General features: G+C 44.3%; 1 protein-coding gene across 1 annotated transcript in view; it reads right to left on the minus strand.

Annotated features, from left to right (window-relative positions):
- shank1 (SH3 and multiple ankyrin repeat domains 1) overlaps positions 1–13131 on the minus strand; it is a 76691-nt gene extending 63560 nt beyond the window's left edge. The window contains 2 exon segments of the mRNA XM_061699715.1: positions 12858–12937; positions 13019–13131. The gene's annotated coding sequence lies outside the window, so the exon portion shown is untranslated.
- Between the last annotated feature and the right edge of the window lie 1313 nt (positions 13132–14444).

The raw sequence follows: 14444 nt of genomic DNA on the forward strand, positions 1-14444 counted from the left end.
TTTTCGCTGACTGCATTTCCCGAGACTGTTTGTGTGAGGAACGGTGCAAATGGTTTATCCAGAAAATTGCCTGCTCCGACCATGTCCGCATTGGCTGTTGTTCACGTCACTCAAGCGTGGCACGCCCAATAGGCACGTGGATGGTGACCTCCAGTGGACAAATAATATATCTGCGCCTCTCAAAAGTGCATCATTGAACTTAAATGTATATAGTAGTACAATATAAACACGATTTCATTGACTGCAGGGGGGTTCTGGAATATAACCCTGCAATAAACGGGTATTTACTAGAAATTATACAAGGTAAAAGAAAGAGATTCCCTCTTAACCAGAGGGGGGGGGGGGGGGGGGAATGTCTTAACAAAAGAAATCGAAAAAGCAGTAAATAATACATTTGGGACCAATTTGGTGAAACACGGCACATTGGTTGGGAATCACTGGACAATCTGCATTTGGCCGCGGCTCGGGATCGTATATCTATGAAGGATTCATTTAGCATTGGGAAATGTCAGTCAGACCTCATCTCCACATTTAGGACATGGTTCCTCTACTAAGTGGTCTTCTTTTGATCTCAACTGCACAAAAACCATATATTATATATCATCATCACCATTAGCCATGATCTATCCACCGCAGGATGAAGGCCTCTTCTTCACGTTTCCAACTACTATGACATTTTGTAATTATATATATATATATATATATATATATATATATATATATATATATATATATATATACACACACACACATACAGTGGGTACGGAAAGTATTCTGACCCCCTTAAATTTTCCACTGTTTGTTATATTGCAGCCATTTGCTAAAATCATTTAAGTACATTAATGTACACACAGCACCCCATGTTGACAGAAAAAAATGGAACTGTTGACATTTTTGCCGATTTATTAAAAAAGAAAAACTGAAATATCACACAGCCATAAGTATTCAGACCCTTTGCTCAGTATTTAGTAGAAGGACCTTTTGAGCTAATACAGCCATGAGTCTTTTTGGGAATGATGCAAGATGTTTTTCACACCTGGATTTTGGGATCCTCTGCCATTCCTCCTTGCAAATCCTCTCCAGTCCTATCAGGTTGGATGGCGAACGTTGGTGAACAGCCCTTTTCAGGTCTCTCCAAAGATGCTCAATTGGGTCGAAGTCAGGGCTCTGGCTGGGCCATTCAAGAACAGTCACGGAGTTGTTCTGAAGCCAATCCTTTGTTATTTTCGCTGAGTGCTTAGGGTCAGTGTCTTGTTGGAATTCGAACCTTCGGCCCAGTCTGAGGTCCTGAGCACTCTGGAGAAGGTTTTTGTCCAGGATATCCCTGTACTTGGCTGCATTCATCTTTCCTTCGATTGTCGTCCCGTCCCTGCAGCTGAAAAGCACCCCCACCGCATGATGCTGCCACCACCGTGCTTCACTGTTGGGACTGTATTGGACAGGCGATGAGCAGTGCCTGCTTTTCTCCACACATACCACTTGGAATTAAGGCCAACAATTTCTATCTTGGTGTCATCAGACCAGAGAATGTTATTTCTCACCATCTCGGAGTCCTTCAGGTGTTTGTTTTTTTTCGCAAACTCCATGCGGGCTTTCATGTGACTTGCACTGAGGAGAGGCTTCCGTCGGGCCACTGAACCATAAAGCCCCAACTGGTGGAGGGCTGCCATGATGGTTGATTTTCTAGAACTTTCTCCCATCTCCCGACTGCATCTCTGGAGCTCAGCCACAGTGATCTTTGGGTTGTTCTTTCCCTCTCTCACCGAGGCTCTTCTCCCCGATTGCTCGGTTTGCCCAGACGGCCAGCTCTTGGAAGGGTTCTGGTCGTCGCAAACGTCTTCCATTGAAGGATTAGGGAGGCCACTGTGTTCCGAAGAGCTGTGCTCTTAGGAACCTTAAGTGCAGCAGAATGTTTTTGTAACCTTGGCCAGAACTGTCCCTTGCCACAATTCTGTCTCTGAGCTCTTCAGGCAGTTCCTTTGACCTCATGATTCTCATTTGCGCTGACATGCACTGTGAGCTGTAAGGTCTTATATAGACAGGTGTGTGGCTTTCCTCATCAAGTCCAAATCAGTATAATCAAACACAGCTGGACTCCGATGAAGGTGTAGAACCATCTCAAGGATGATCAGAAGAAATGGACAGCACCCGAGTTCAATATATGGGTGTCACAGCAAAGGGTCTGCATACTTATGACTGTGATATTTCCATTTTTCTTTTTTAATAAATCTGCAAAGATTTCAACAATTCTGTTTTGTTCTGTCAATATGGGTTGATGTGTGTACATTAATGAGGAAATAAATTAACTTAAATGATTTTAACAAATGGCTGCAATATAACAAAGAGTATATATATATATATATATATATATATATATAAAATTACAAAATGTCATAGTAGTAGTTGCAGTGCCATATGCCTGATCCTCAAGTGTCTTGTGTCAGCTGCCGTAAACCGGACGTTGTTTGCTATTTTATTAAACGTTCTAAATTGCACTTGGCCTGCAGTGTCAATCCAGCCTGATGTTGGCGTCTAAAATTCTGCACATTAACAGCCAAATGTGACAGCACCAGTTTCAAATTTCGTGGAAATATCTATCATGAGGGTGGCACGCTGTCCTACTGGTTAGCACATCTGCCTCACAGTTCTGAGGGCCTGGGTTCAAATCCAGCTCTGTGGAATTTGCATGTTCTTCCCGTGGCCGCGTGGGTTTTCTCTGGGTACTCCGGCTTCTTCCCACATTCCAAAATCATGCATGGTAGGTTAATTGAAGACTCTAAATTGCCCATAGGTGTGGATGTGAGTGTGAGTAATTGTTTGTCCATGTGTGCCCAGCGTCAGTGGCTGGCAACCAGTTCAGGGGGTACCCCGCCTCTCCCAGTGTTAGCTGAGATAGGCACCAAGCACGCCTGCGACCCTAGTGAGGATAAGCGGATAAAAAAAAAAGTCTCCAGGTCACATCCCCAAGAATAAACAGGAAGTCGGCCATTTTGGTTTGGAAAGGTTAAGACAATTTGCCCCGACACATGTTTCATCAATCGACACAAAATTTGGTGGACTTGACTCATATAAGAGGACGCATTAAAAAGTCTCAAGGACCCACACCGAAATTGAACAGGAAGTAGGCCAATTTTAGGCGAATTCCCACAGGAGTGGCCCCTGGAAAGTAAACAAATAAATACAATTAAATAAATCCGCCCCTGACACCAATTCCACAGATCAACACGAAATTGGATGGACGAAAAAGTCTCAAGGACGCATACCGAAAATTGAACAGGAAGTCAGAAATCATTTTGGGTGAATTCCCTTAGAAGAGCTCCCCGGAAAGTTCGGGAAAAGAATCGTTTCACTGATTAGCATAACAATTTGGTGGACATGCCTTCCATAACAGGACACACCAAAAAGTCTCAAGGACCCATAATAAGTAATCAAACAAACTATCGACTGCTCTACCCTGCACACTGCTACTACCGCCCTACAAACCCACGTGTGTGAAAGTGTTCCTATCCTCTGGAGAAGCGATGACGCCGGTGCGGTCCTGCTGAGCGCTGCGATCACACACAAATAGCCTCGTAATTAATTAGCTCTGCTCTGTCTCTGCGGGACCGGCGCGAGGACGGGTGGCGCTTCGCCGCTCGCCACGAAAAAGGCTCGCGGAGACACGACGCCAGGACCCGCCGGTGGCCTGCGTGGGGCCAAGCTCATCCATAAGTGACTAACGACGGGTGTAGCTGCGGGCCGTGAGGCTGCCTGAACATATGAAGTGCTGTGAAATATTAATGCTAGATGCTAACTAAAAAGGGGACAAAGAGGATGATTGAACCATGTGACAACAGCCCCCTGTCCCCCCCCCCCGACAAAAGAAAATCAACCAATTTGATCTCTGTCGATGGTGGCGCTTTGGATTAGAAATCGTCACAGCTTTTACGTACAGTATAAGATCAAGATAAGGTGGCTTGACACGTTGATTATGAGGGCGGGTTTTCTCGAATTTTATGACTCAAATTCATCACTGTTAAAATATGGCTACTTTGTATAAAAAGTGCTCTAGTGCTGTATGAATTCAAAGTATACATGCAGGGAAGACAGAGTATTTTCCACCAGCGGCAATGTACTTTCACGCTAATGCCAAATACTGTACAAAACCGTGCAGTCATTTTTGTAAATACAGCATGTTACTGGGTGAAACTCGGTGATGAAGTACCGTAATTTCTCGTGTGCAATGCCCACCCCCAAAGTTGACCTAACAATTCTGGAAAAACCTTCTACCCATGTATAATGCATTTTTACAATGCATGATTTTGCTTGTACCCATATAATCAAAACATTCAGTATTTTTTCAAAGAATGATTCTGAAGTTAGGCACTTTATTTGAACATGTATTACGTTTTTATTTCCTTGCTCGTATTTTTAAATTCACAGCCATACTTTTATTTAGTAAATGAGAAAACACACAGTTGTGCTCATATGTTTGATTACCCAGGCAGACTTTGTAAGATGAGTACAATTCTTTCAAGAAAACATGAAAGGTTAGGCAAAACACATTTTATTTTATTTTATTTTAATGGGATTCAAATTCAACTGTCAAGCATTTCAGAAAAGCATGATCATTAAACAAAACATAACCATAAAGAAATGAATGATGGTTGTTGTTGTTCAGTCATATTTTAAAAAAAATAATAATAAAAATTTCACAAATTCTGCCAGGCTATGTAAACGTAAGAGCAAAACCGTAGATACAGTATATGCAGTCATACGTACTCCTGTCATATTGGAATGAAAGCGTAGGCTACACCTTTTTCATAACCTCTAGGTGGCGGTGACATTGGAATGAACATGTACAGTGTTTTCATAACCGCTAGATGGCGGCAAACATTTATAAAATGTGAAAGCTTTTTCATTTTCCCTTATACCCATGTATAATGTGCACTGTTGACTTTTGAAATTTGGGGGGGGGGGTGCGCATTATACATGAGAAATTACAGTAAGTACTGTCCTTTCAGACTGAGTTTTCAGCTTTCACCGTTGCAAATGTCGGATAAGAAAAGAAAAGTCGGCGGGAGGCAGACGCAGTCGCTTGCTGACCGTTTTCATGTGAACTCGGGCCGGTCGATCGATAGCAGAGAACATCAGTCGGCAAAAGTCGAAGTATGCATATTTGTATCAAGATATACTCTTGTCAAAGTGCAAGTTTATTATTCACGTTGCATCACTGTTGCAGCTCTAAACTGTACATTTACGCACATTTAGTCCTCACTCGTTTCCTCATTGGGAACAGACTAAAGTGCCATTTATCAATGCAGCAAGAAGGCCAAACCCTTCCTGTGGCTTCGTCATCATCATCATCATCATCATAAAGTTAACATTTTTTAAATAAATAAACACCCACAGGTGCCCACTGCTGCTGGCACAAGAAGACAAACGTGTAACGAGCACAGTAGAGGAGGAGGAGGAGGAGGAGGAAGAAGAGGCAAAAATAACTCATCTCCATGTCAGATCAGTGAATGCTGGGAGGAGAGAGAGCATCAATACATCCCATTGTGGAGATTTTGCATACAATAAAGCCTCCAAACACAAGCGAAAAGGCCGATTTTTCAAAGAGGAAAAATTGGAAGTTTAGATAACGTGTACGGGGCCATTCACCAACCTATTTATCGCCGTTTGCTAGCCATGCCTGTACCCCGAAAAATGTCCGCGACATAAGTGAACATTTTTACAGACAGCGCTTAAATAGCATCAAGGATTTTTTTGCCAAAAAACTATCTGTCCCGTACAGTAAAGTGAACCACTAATGTGACGCGAGACACACTTGCTTCGATAAAAACGGGACTGTGGCTTCAGCATAACCCATACTTAGAATTTCAGAGTTATTCTTCAGCGATGAGAACATTTTGGAATTGCCTGTTTTTAAAACTATTTTCTTGGAGTTGTCTGCTTTGTGACGAAATAACATTGAAGACGCCTTTAAAAGACTTTTGTTTTTTGTTTTTTTTTGGGAAAAGGTGAAGATGTTTTTTTTTTTTCAATCAAATTACCCTTTAAATTCATAAATGTATTTTAACTTAGAATACCCTTAATCTAAATGATTAGCTTTAACCTGAAAACCAGAAATTACTCAGTTTACTGAAATAACAACAACAAAAATCTGAGCTTCTCTGCTTTTTGGATTTGAACTCTTCACTCCTCCTCTTGATACGACCTCACAAACTGGCAAATTTGCAGGTTGACACCCCCATTCCATATCAGTACCTTTTACACAACGCTACTACGCTACACGGTCGCTCCAGCTGTTTTTTTGATGTATTTCAAGCCTTGGGGGGAAAAAAAAAAAAAAAAGAAATAATTCCATGCAGCGATTTTCTTTGATCCTTGCCAGCTTTCTGCAGCGTTTGACACACATACGGCGTGCGCGCAAACACACGCACACGACCAGCAGCAAAGATGAAGCACTGCAGTGACTGGTAGAAACTCCTCCCAACATGGCAGCTAAATGCTCAGTTTGCGGCGTTACGGCGAAGAAACAAGTGTGTGTGTTTCCCACTGGACTTGAATGCGGCGTGAGAAGCTGCAAACAAACCCATGACACACACACACACACACACACACACACACACACACACACACACACACACACAACAGTCATCCCGGCCTGTCTGCTGCAGCTAAATATAGATGCACCACTTTGACGATGCTGCGGAAATGGTATACAACCCCCCCGAAACCCCCTCCTCGCCGCTCAATAGTGCAATTAGCCCCAATAAACTGAGAGTGACTTCATCGCGTGTGCCTGTCTGCACACACTGGCAAGACAAGAAAGCGTGAATTTCTTTTGAGGTAATACGGGGACAGGGCGGTGGTGGTGACCGCGTGAAAGGGGACAGAGGAAAGCCAGGATCGTGATATAAGATTCAACACCGAAGTTTAACACCCAAGACTCGCTTATCACGGCCCGGTGTTCTGCTTGAATGGCGGGCTGAAGTTGGCGGAAATTTGACGGCTTCTGAGGTAGTATCAGGGGTGGGATGGCGGCTGTGTGAAAGAGGACAGCTGGGACGACCAAGGTATGAAGTTCAACACCTGCGACATATCACTGCCCATCCCTGGGGCCAAGGTGGAGACAACCAAAACCTCTCCTGCTCTGTTGTGTTATGCAACATTCCCCCCCCCCCCCCCCCCCCATCTTGTGCGATGAAAATGTTCATCGCATTTGCGCAAGTGCTTGTTTTAATGGTTGAAAGTCGCCTTCCCCCCTCTCACGCGTGCAAGAGAGCGCGAGAGAGAGAGAGAGAGAGAGAGAGAGAGAGAGCGATCTCAATCATTGTTATGAATAGCATTTGAGTTAACAGCGAGTCGCTGCAACATGCGTGGCTGCCCGCTGGAACATAATCGACTGCTTCTTCCGGATGGGACACGCTATTTTCAACAGCACCGCCGCGGACATGCTAGCATGTGGGGCTACACCTCGAACTGCAAAGGTCGCCGGCCTCATTGTTCTCTCGTTTTCCTTTCACGCATTACAAACACAGTTACGTGCAAAGGTTGTTCGAAGCTCGCAAAGCTAACACATCTGTGCAGCTAAACCACAGGTGTCAAACTGGTGGCCCGGGGGCCAGATCTGGCCCGCAACATCATTTTATGTGGCCCGCGAGTGCAAACGATGGTGGTTTCCTGTGAAAATACCAAAATTGGTGTCTTTTCTTGTATAATGTTGAGATAGTGCAAACATTTTATGTTGCAACCACCTTCTTGGAATAAATGTAATAATAGTTGAACATTTTTTATTGGCTTCTGATTTTTAAAACGAGTTATCCATCAATTTGTTGTGTATCGGTCATTATATGAGACAATATTTTAGATGGGTTCACAGTCATAACGGCCCTCCGAGGGAAGCCATAACTACAATGTGGCCCGCGACAACAAATGAGTTTGACACCCCTGTTTAGATCATAGACATGAAGCTACTGTACGTGCAAAGTTAACAAGCCCATACAAATAGGATTGTACAGGAGAAACAAACTCATTAAAATAAAGTGCAATAGTTGCAGTAGTAATGATTTATCCATGTTCTGTTTGGGACTAGGTACATTGGTTTGTATTGCTCGTAAATAATGAGCAAAATCGTGTGAATAATCATAAACGATACTTTTATATTGTGGTGGTACACTTATGCAATCGTTTTTAAAGGGATGTCATTCACGTGGTTGTGGTAATGCTCCAAATGAAGTGGTTTTCCCAGGGGGAGGCAGTTGGGAGCCCTCACAAGAAGAACTGCCCCCTTCGAGTCGAACAAATGATTGCCATTGTTTTGTTTTGTTTTTTCACAGTAATACCGGTGCTGCTAGTGCAAACGTTAGTGTAAAGCCCTGGGGTATAACTGAGGCAGGACTGCGGTTGTGTGAAAGGGGATATCAAAAAGCTGGGACGGAGGTGTGAAGTTTAACACCTAAGACTCATTTATCACTGCCCAATGTTCCGTGTGAATGGTACCAACAGAATACAATGATTTGCAAATCATGTTCAACCTATATTTAATTGAATACACTACAAAGACAAGATATTTCATGTTCAAACTGATCAACTTTATTGTTTTGAGGAAATCATCATTAACTCAGAATTTTATGTCTGCAACAGGTTCCAAAAAAGCTGGGACAGGTGGCAAAAAAGATTGAGAAAGTTGAGGAATGCTCATCAAACATCCCACAGGTGAACAAGCTCATTGGGAACAGGTGGTTGCCGTGATTGGGTAGAAAAGGAGCTTCCCTGAATTGCTCAGTCATTCACAAGCGAAGATGGGGCGAAGTTCACCTCTTTGTGAACAGGTGCGTGACAAAATAGTCGAACAGTTTAAGGACAATGTTCCTCAACGTACAATTGCAAGGAATTTAGGGATTTCATCATCTACGGTCCATAATATCATCAAAAGGTTCAGAGAATCTGGAGAAATCACTGCATGTAAGCAGCAAGGCCGAAAACCAACACTGAATGCCCGTGACCTTCGATCCCTCAGGCGGCACTGCATCAAAAACCGACATCGATGTGAAAAGGTTATCACCACATGGGCTCAGGAACACTTCGGAAAACCAATGTTAGTAAATACAGTTCGCCGCTAGATCCGTAAGTACAACTTAAAACTCTACGATCCAAAGCAAAAGCCATTTATCAACAACACCCAGAAACGCCGCCGGCTTCTCTGGGCCCGAGCTCATCTAAGATGGACTGATGCAAAGTGGAAAAGTGTTCTGGGGTCCGACGAATACACATTTCAAATTATTTTGGGAAATTGTGAACGTTGCGTCCTCCAGGACAAAGAGGAAAAGAACCATCCGGACTGTTATGGACGCAAAGTTGAAAAGCCAGCAACTGTGATGGTACGGGGCTGTGTTAGTGCCAATGGCATGGGTAACTTACACATCTGTGAAGGCACCATTAATGCTGAAAGGTTTTGGAGAAACATATGCTGCCATCCAAGCAACGTCTTTTTCATGGACGCCCCTGCTTATTTCAGCAAGACAACGCCAAACTACATTCTGCACGTGATACAACAGCGTGGCTTCGTAGTAAAAGAGTGCGGGTACTAGACTGGCCTGCCTCCAGTCAGGACCTGTCTCCCATTGAAAATGTGTGGCGCATTATGAAGCGTAAAATATGACAGCGGAGACCCCGGACTGTTGAACACCTGAAGCTGTACATCGAATGGGAAAGAATTCCACCTACAAAGCTTCAGCAATTAGTTTATTCAATTCCCTAACGTTTATTGAGCAATTAGTGTCCTCAGTTCCCAAACATTTATTGAATGTTGTTAGAAGAAAAGGGGATGTAACACAGGCCAGAAGGCGCTCGATGCAAAAAGCAGAAGCCGCATTCTGAATCATATTTATCCATTTAACTGCTGTATATCTGCTATACAATCACTTCGAAATGGCAGATGTGGTTTGTAAAGGGGTTCTTAGAGTTATCAATACAATTCTGAACATCTTTGTCCTCTGACCTTTCAATGAGTGGAATGAGTTAGCCTGAGTGGAGGCAAAGTAGGGCAGAGCGCTGGGGAGGCTTCCTGTCCCAGATCGGTCGTTAACCGACGGCAAGAAAGGGGGAGAGGGAGGGAGAGAGAGAGAGAGAGAGAGAGAGAGAGAGAGAGAGAGAGAGAGAGAGAGAGAGAGAGAGAGAGAGCGAGAGAGCGAGAGAGAGGAAGGCACTGGCTAAATCTGGAGTTATGGAGCACAACCCCCCTGAGCAGCCGAGCAAATATTGCAAAGAAAGCCAAGATGTGCGCCAACAAATAAACAGGGGAGAAGTTGAGAGGACAGCGTAAAAGCTCCTTGACGAGCTGTCGATAAACCCGTCCCTGCGCTTCTTCTTCCCACGCCCCGACGCTAGCGCATTCCTCATTGAATAATCCAATTCATGCTAATTAATCATCTTTTATCTCCAGCCAGCAAGCTGTCAAATTTCCCGGGTAGTGTCGGAGAAAGGCCAGACGGAAGCTGTGTGAAAGGGGGAAGCAGAAAGTGTGAAGTTTAAAACTCAAGGTTCGATTTTCCCATGCTGTTGTGTTTAAAGCAACTGTCAAGTTTCCCCAGCTTCCAAGGTTTTTCCTTGAAATCAACCACTGCCCTACCTCTGTTAATACCCCCATTTCATAGTGGTACCTTTTAGCACAGTGAGTCAGGGAAAAAGGACAAAAAATCAAATAAAAAAGCCACTTTTCACGTGGAACTGGTGTGGTGCTGAATTTTATGTGAAAGACGCTCAAGAAAAGCAATTGCCAAATATCCCCGGCCTCCGAGGTGGGAGGGTGACTGTGTGAAAGGGGGTAGCAGACAGCAACAGCTGCTTTCAACAGAACAGGGCGGGAACAGTGAGTCTCGCATGTTAAATTTCACATCCACGTCCTGGCATTCCGGGCGTCTCGGGGTATAATTTAACACGCAACACTCATATCACGTTCTCACCCTGGCATTGCTGAATCCCCTTTCACACAGCCATTGTTCCACTTTCTTACGCCAATGAGCCAGCAAATTTGTATTTGTGATTTGTCGATTGTCAATGTAAAAGGGCTGTCGTAAGCCAGGATATTGAAAGTGTGAAATTTAACACTTCACAGGTCCTGGCATTCCCGAATCCCCTTACATACAGCCGTCGTCGTTCCACTTTTTTTTTTTACACCAATAAACCGGCCAATCTGTTGATTTGATTTGTTGATTGTCAACGCGAACGGAGCTTGAGACATAACAGTAGTTGGATCAGCTTCGGGAAATACGAAATCGGTGCCAAAGGGAATTCACAAAACAGAGGCGGGAAGACAGCTGCGTGAAAAGCGGGGAAGCGGAATGCGGAAAAAGTCGTCCGTCACTGTCCTGCGCTCGTGTTCCACAGAAAGTTGCTAATGAATGCTAATAAACGCAACGTCTCGTCACTCCACTCAACAAAACCATCTGCAACACATATGATAAAACCCTCTCGCGCTGATCGTTTCAGAATCCTGTTCTCACTCGCCGGCCCCCCCCGGCGATGACAACATCAGCTGATCAGAACTTTGACTGGCGCTCAAAAAGACTGAAAGACTGACTCATCCACTTTGTGGCGGAACAATAGCGACTGGTAGTTGTGACAAACATTCTTGCACGTCACTCAGGACAATGCAGCGATGATTGAGGCGTGTGACTTTTTTGATTTTTTTTTATTAATTTATTTTTTTTAACTGTGGAAAAAGGTTCAAATTGTTGCCCGGCAACAATGATTTTCCATCGTATTTTTCACACTATAAAGACTCAAATTGTCACTGTAAAAGACCTTTGTGAACTGTACTGCATCCATAAAGTTTAAAAAAAAATTGCCTCATTTAAATAAAGCAAAAATGCTCATCCAAAGATAGTGGCCCTATTCATTATTATATTTACATTATACTGGCTGCTGGAATGTATTTTTCACTTCAGTTTTAAACACATTACATTTTGATTATATTTATTTGAGAACATTCCAGAACATTCATATCTGTACAAACTGGCCTGAATTTGTGGCAGGTACATTTCCTGTTTTATTCTTATTGTCACACTTTTTCTCTTCATCAGCATCGACACGCACACAAAGCCAAAGAAAAAGCACTCCTCAGCACTTTCTCAGCCGAAACCGCACGGGAATTGCCGAAGTCTCGTGGTAAAAGTAGAAGTAACATTTTCCATAAACTGTACTTGTCAGACTACCTTAAGTGCACGGTACTTTTTTTACTTTTGAGTATTTATGTGAAGATGGATCGATAGCTTCACTCCGTTACAATGATCGACATGCCGTTCGCTACTTTTATATATTCATTCTTGCGTGCGCGCGTCTATTTTTAGACTCCATCTTCGACTTCCGCATAGGGCGCCCGTTGTGCCGTCGACTCCAATTCACCAATCAGACGACACAAGGCAGTCACATGACCCCGCGGCAATCAAAATGACTCATTTGTATTTTACAGGAAAAAAAAAAAAAAAAAAAAAGTAAAGTTCCTCTTTACTTGAGCAGTTTTGTCATTCAGTACTTTCTTACTCTTAATCAAGTAACTATTTTGATGACTACTTTTTTACTCGAGTCATATTATTCTAAAGTAACAGTAGGACAAGATTTGGCTACTCTGCCCACCTCTGCATATGGCATGAACATACTGTACATGGGCGGGACTTTGCAGATGTCACACGAAGCAGCAGCTGCTGCTCCACACAAATATACACACACACACACACACACACACTCCCCCCCTACGTTAGCATCAGACAGCTATGCCGCATCTGGGCTGCCTTGCTCCAGGGCACACCGGCAGCTCATTCGCACGCACACATATGTAGCAACCAAAAATGATATGAAGAGGTTCTTACTGTCTTCTCGAGCTCCTCGTGATGATTTTGATGATGGTGAATGTGAAGAAGTCCTGAGGAGGCGACGAGGCGAGATGGTGCTGTCGGAGAGGAGAGAGAGAGAGAGCAGTTTTTGGTTTTTTTGTTTTTTTAAAAAAGGAAGACTGAGGAAAAACGGGTACCGTGGTAACCAGGCTGCCTCCTCTCTCTCCCTCTCCAATCACCTCCTCTTCGTTGACGGGATGGAGGAGCGTTTATCCTGTCCTCCTCCCGGAGTAACACTCGCTCCCCGTTCCTCCCGAGCTCGCTCGCCCCCCGCCTCCTCCTCCTCCTCCTCCTCCTCCTCCCTTCTGCAGCTCCATCCTGGGTTTACCCCCGTTTCTCTCTCTCTCCTCCTCTTCCCGTCTGTCTTTGATGTTTGGACAGAGCGAGGAAAAAGAGAGATAAGGCAATAAAAGGGAGATGTGGAGCATTTTACCGGCATGACTCAATCTGAGTGAGCAGGTGACAATGACGGTGGAAGCCATTGCTGCAATGCTTATTATTAAACATGAAGGGTTGGGGGCAGGAAGACATCAAGTCCTGTCTGAAGATGACTCTCTCAGCCTCTGCTGACATTTGCAGTTTTTAGGGGGTACAGCAACATAATTTAATCCCACAGGTCACCAACCTCATCCACCCATCCATTTTCTTGGCCAGACTCCCCTCTCCCCAGCCACTTCGTCCCGCTCTTCCGGGGGGGATCCCGAGTCGTTCCCGGGCCAGCCGAGAGACGCGGTCTCTCTAGGGTGTCCTGGGTCGGAGCACCATGCCGGGGAGGTGTCCCGGGTGACATCCTAACCAGATGCCAGGCCGAGCCACCTCATCTGGCTCCCCTCGATGCGGAGGAGCAGCGGCTCTACTCTGAGGTCCTCCCGGGTGACCGGGCTTCTCGCCCTATCTCTAAGCGAGAGCCCGGACGCCCCGCGGCGGAAACTCATTTCTCTTTGAATCTGAGAGCTACTTTTGAATACAAAGGGCGACCAGATTCATACACACTTTTGTCAGTAACATGACTGCTCGTAGGTGTTTCTAGCCCATTTGGCAGGCGCTCAGGCCCTCCTAAAATTCAAGATTTTTTTTTTGATTTTTTAAATGACATACCCTTTTTAAACAAGCTAGAAACGTATGCAACCATACAGTACTTGGTTGAAGCATATTTTAACAACAAAAATGCAGCAATTTATAATTTGGGGTATTTTTAGTGCTCACTGGAGGAGGCATGTTCAGAAAAATGGTATATCGGTCATGTGTAGGAATAGGTGCTGCTGTATCAAAATGAGCTGTCTTCCCCCAAAAATTAGTCGGGTTATTATACATTTGTTTTATAAATCCAAGCCTTTTTTTTTTTTTTTGCTGTGTCCAATTATTTAAACTTTACCAGATCTGATGGTAGTCTTTCCCAAAAAGTGTTACGCTTCTCTGCCCTAAGTTTGGGAATTTCAGCACCCCCTAAACCTCTCTAAACTAAAATACCGTATATAAGTAAATCCCCCCCCCCCCCCCCCCCCCCCCCCCCCCCAGTCGCAGGAGGCGAGGGAATACCCTCGGGATCCCTCCGCAACAACT

Source organism: Phycodurus eques, chromosome 16 (assembly GCF_024500275.1).
Source record: "Phycodurus eques isolate BA_2022a chromosome 16, UOR_Pequ_1.1, whole genome shotgun sequence".
Lineage (NCBI taxonomy): Eukaryota > Metazoa > Chordata > Actinopteri > Syngnathiformes > Syngnathidae > Phycodurus > Phycodurus eques.